The sequence below is a fragment of the Nannospalax galili genome, unplaced genomic scaffold (genome assembly GCF_000622305.1).
Source record: "Nannospalax galili isolate Female #2095 unplaced genomic scaffold, S.galili_v1.0 scaffold41, whole genome shotgun sequence".
Lineage (NCBI taxonomy): Eukaryota > Metazoa > Chordata > Mammalia > Rodentia > Spalacidae > Nannospalax > Nannospalax galili.
Window position 1 is genome coordinate 806,561 of NW_008344991.1, and position 5,418 is coordinate 811,978.

Consider the following 5,418-nt stretch of genomic DNA (forward strand, 5'->3'; position numbering starts at 1 on the left):
AGTGTGATGCATAAATTTCTTCAGGAACACTTTTGTGGATTGAATTGCCTCATCCCCATCATTTCCCTAATATCCAAAGACAGAAATACTAATCTCCAATCCTATTGTACCTTGAATAGAGCATTTAAGAAAATAATACAAATGAAATTAGTTATAAGGATGGAGCCTTAATTTAATTGCACTGGTGTTCTTAGAAGAGGAGGAAGAACTGTTCATGCCAGGGAGTTCTCTGTACCTCTACACACAGAGAGGAAAGCCATGTGGGAACATTATGAAAACAGAAACTAAACCAGAAATCAACTCTGGCATCATCTTTATCCTGCATTTCTTTCCTCTCTGTGAGTTTTTTTCCCCCATTATATATAGGGTTAGGGGAGGAGGGGTGTTATACACACATTAATGTGTCTTTGGAGGCCAGAAGAGAGCATCAGATCCTCCAGTGCTAGAGTTATGGTTGGTTATGAGCCACCCTACATGGGGACTGGGAACTAAACCTGGATCTTCTGGTAGAGCAGCAAGTGCACTTAATCACTGACCATCTCTCCAACCAAATTGATACACTGCTCCTATCAGTGTTTAAGCCATATGAATCAGAAGTCAGTCCCTTCAACAGTCCATAAACAGGCCAAAACTTCTTCCATTCTGAGAGGGCAGTCAGAATTGACTTGGGTCACTTCTTCATTTGTTGCTGCATTATGCTGGGAAAGTCAGCCTAAGGTAAGCCTAGGCAACATATTTTTTTCATTGAATTTTTGTGATTTTCATAGAATACAATTTGATGGTATTTAGATCCCTTCCCTTATCCCCCACCCAATTTAATGTACTCTAATATATATAATATTATATTATTATAATTATATATAATAAGGCTTATAGAGTCTAATTTCTGTCTCCAAATGTCATTCAGTGTGGGTCCATCCACTGAAGCTTAGTTAACCTAACAAGAATCTTTAAAAAGACTCATGCTTGAAAGACACTCTCTCTGCCCCTCCCAGTAGCCATCTGCTGTCACTATTGCTGTGAGTTCATATGAGTAACTGACCAGCTGTTTAGAAAATTCTGTTTCCATGTGGTCATCCACCATCACTGGTTATTGCAATCTTCCCACACCCTCTTTCACAATAATCTCTGATCCTTGGAAGAAAGAAGTTTGAAATAGATATCTTATTCAGAAACAAGTACTCTGCAGCCTCTTGTTCTCTACTGTTCAAATATTGGCCAGTTGTGGGTTTCTGTTTTAATCATATAAGGAAACTTCTCTGGTGAGAATTGATAGACACCATTAGTCTATGGGTATAACGATGTCATTAAGGGTCAGTTTAATATGGTAACTATGTAGTAGAAACAAGTTTTAAGTTCTCCTCTATGTCTTGTGATCTGCTTAGCCTCAGGTTCCTAAAACTGATACCACTGTCAGTTATGGACTCCATTTTATGAAGCAGACCTTCAATCCAATTAGAAAGTGGTTGGTTACTCCCATAATAGTCATGCCATTATTGTCAGTGGGCATATCTTGCCAAACAGTTGTTATTGTAGCTTGCAGGATTCACAGATGGGTAAGGTTGATGATTATTTTTCCTTTTGGTAGCATGCATAGCACCTCCCAGCACTATGAACACTAGCCAGTAGAGAAGAGGCTCTGAAGTCAGCACCAGTTTGATTTCACTTTGTTTGTTTTACAGCTCATATATATAGTGTCTTCAATAGCTTCTTACCATCTTGCTCTGTTGGGTAATCAAGAGCAAGGGGAATGGCCAGTATTGTTTGAGGGTCTGTGGGACCTCTGGTAAATAGTTTCTAAAAAGAGAGTCCATTCCTGGCATTGAGGCTTTCTTTTTTTAATTAGCCTTTCATATCTGGAAAAGGCAGTGTTCCTGTATTATAGGATAACTCCTTTTAACCTCTTTTTATAATGTGTATACATAAACTTTAAGAAGCTTCTGTAGTAGTATGTTTCCACATGGCTTGTTCCCACACTGTACAGTCATTGCTTGAGCTACAAAGCTGATGCAGCTAGTCATTCTATTCTTGCTCTAGGAACCCATTGTTTCTTGAATATCCTTTGACTTTTGGAATGCTTTTGGCTTGCTTTTACCTGCGTGCTCCTATTCTATAGTCTCTCTTCTAACAAGTCTGTCCTTAGTCTCTTTCTCACTACTGCTGTCTTTTAATGGACCACATTCACTCACTTGAATTTGTGACTCTATGATACTATACAATTAAATAATGTATGGAAAATGCCAAGAAGTAGATTTGAGAACAAATGGGCCTGATCTATCCTCCTCCCTTCCATATCTTAGTCCTCCTGTCTTTAATTACATTTTTCAAACCTCTTGTATTCTGACCTTTAGGTCAAAAATCTAAGTTCTCTTCTAGATTCATCAATAATACTTCTTTCCCCCAAAGCCAAAACATTTAGTATACAAAAAACTATTATTTTCTAGATCCTCACAATACTCCAATATATCCTTTGCATCTCTCCTCAAATTATTTTCCTAAATAAAATCAGATCAGATCACCTTTCCTGAAATTATTCAATGATCACATTGCTTATAAAGTTAGGTCTGAATTCTCTAGATAGCATGTAAGTCACTTCTTGCCTGATCCTTTCTTTGTGCCTATAACTCTTACTTACATTCTTCTGCAGACTACATATCTAACCTACTCAGACCATTTACCATTTTGTCATTTCCTAAGCATAACAAATAGTTCAAGAATTTATACTTGAAGTCAGTTACTCCCTGGTGTGGCACTGTTTCACTTGTACCTTAATCTCTCTTGTATTGTAGTTACCTTGCACATATATATTTCTCCCCAACTATTATACAAAAACTTCTAAGGCAAATTTCATGATTTACTTACATGTGTACTAATTAAATTTCTGTATATATACACATACAAGCTTCATACTCATATTTTGTTAGATGAATAGATACACTCATGTAGAAGTGAATGGCCAATAACATTTTCTTTACATATGATTTTGCAAATGACTAGATAAATACTCCTCTAGAAAAATTAAATACTATGAATTTAAGCATCATTTAATCTATTTATTATTCCAGAAAGCAGAGTAGGAAACCAAAAGTGTGAAAAATAATGTTTGATTTTAGGAGGAAAATTTGTGATACCCTTACTCTCACATCAGAGTCAAATTAGCTAACTTGTGATTAGTTAGCTTCATAGACTTTAATAATTTAAATATAAATTATTAAACTTTTAGACTTTAATAGAAGATGTCAACAATTATGAAAGAGAAAGTTTTCTTAATGAATTTGAACCAATTCTTAGGGAAAGATAATGAATTATTCAAGGTTCTTGCAACAGTAACAGTGGCAATGACTAGGGCTGTATTTGGCACTCTAAACAAACACAACTCTATGTTTATTTATCATTTTCATCTTGAACTCTTAACTTGAATCCTAGCAGATCTAATGATATTACATAATCTACAGAATTGTTCCTATGGAAAAATCAATGAAAGAGAAAACCTTATCAAATAATCTATGCTAGAGAAAATGTATATGATCTTAAAATCAACAAAGTAGATTTAGTGATAGTAACAAAATTCAAAGGTAAGAGTCTAAAAGGGAAACCAATTGAATATTTAAAAAATAAGACTAAATAATATGATACATTTAAACTGATGAACAGGGACTAGGGACTGAGGAAGGTAAATGCTTGCTGAGCAAACCTGACGACCTAGGTTCAGACCCCAGCATTCATGCAAAAATTGAGCATGCTGGTGTACATCTGTAACCTGGGCATTGCAGACAAAGACAGGAGGAACCTGAGGCTCCTGGCCAGCCACTCTTGGCCACTGGTGAGTTTTAGATTCAGTGAGATACCATCTCTTTAAATAAGAAGGTGGAAAATGATAGGAAGATACCAGTATTGACCTCTGGCCTCTATAGGCATGTACACATATAAGCATACACACGCAGGAAAACATGCCACACATACACTGAATATACACACAAGTACACTCACACACAGTAAAAATGTAAAGTAAAACAAAATGAAATAATATGAAAAATTTGTTTGCTTTTCTCAGAATCTTGTGTTTGGTAAAACTCATTTTATGATTAAGTATTTTTGGTTTTCCTCCAAAAATGAAAAAAAATGACATTTATTTATAAGAAACTGCATTTTGGTCAATAAATGTTTATTGAGTAGATTTAAAGACATCATAATCGTATGATAATAGGATTTCTTCTCAAGGTCAAAATACTGGGCAAAGTTCAAACTGATTCTAGAGGAAATAGTAATCAGTTACTTTTTAGTCCATTTCCTAAAGGTAAAAACTCAACTTTGACATCTGTACCACTGCAAGTTATTATCATAAGCAAACTCATCCAGACTGAAAACCAACATCCACACAAAACTTGGAAAAACTTCAGGCTCAACAGCTGTTTAGGATGCTTTACCCACAAATCTGCAGACTTAGAAAAATTGTTTCCCATAACATATTCTGTATACTGTGGAGATTTAAGAGCCAGAACTGGTGTTGGCTCACTAACACCTATAAGAAAATCTAATATATTAATATTTAGTCCACCAGGCCCTTCTTGGGAATGAGGATCTCGGAATAAGCACATAAATTTGGTTTGTGGTGGCTCAAATTTCTAGTTTTTTTACCCCCAAACGCAGTGTGTCCATGGAACCAGATAAAATGACCCCTTCAGGAAATAAATGGTGCAGACCAGTGGAGGTTCCATTCACTCTGCAATATTCCAACTTTTCTTCTCTTTCACAAATGTTACTAATGTTATAGCTAATAAATAACTAAAAGCAGCATCCACCAACCTAACACTTGACCTCCCTGAGAATCATTCTCATTCCCACTTCACTAATGTGCATTAGGAGAGGCAGAGCTTACAGAGGAAGCCTTTGTAGACCCTCACATTTTACCTTGGAAACACTCTCCTCATGGGTCATTGTTTCTGTTTTTTCTTCTGTCATCCTAATGAAGACTGCCATTACAGAATAATAAAACCTCTATTTATTTTATTCTCTATCCAATCAATCTCTATCTTAACTAACCCTAGGAATTTTATTGAAATTGGAGTTACATTATTACACATTTATTTTGTTATATCACGTACTTGCAAAAACAATTTTGGTGACTCTTTGATATCCAGAAAGAATATCCAAGATATTTTTAATATACTTTGATCCAAAAAATTTTAAATTCTGGAATCTACCATCACTCTTCCAAAATGAAATAGAGTTGGTCTTCTTTATCTACAAGTTTTGTATCCATGGACTCAACTAACCATATATCCAAAATCTGTGAAAAAAAATGCATATTTCTTAAACAAGAATAATATAGTATAATAACTATGTAAATATACTATATAAATATACATGTACATTGTATTATTTTAGATAGCATTTTAGACATTCTAATAAAAATTA

At 34.9% G+C, this 5,418-nt stretch overlaps 1 pseudogene; it reads right to left on the reverse strand.

Moving 5' to 3' along the window:
- LOC103740612 overlaps positions 1 to 5,418 on the reverse strand; it is a 161,104-nt pseudogene that overhangs the window by 2,104 nt on the left and 153,582 nt on the right.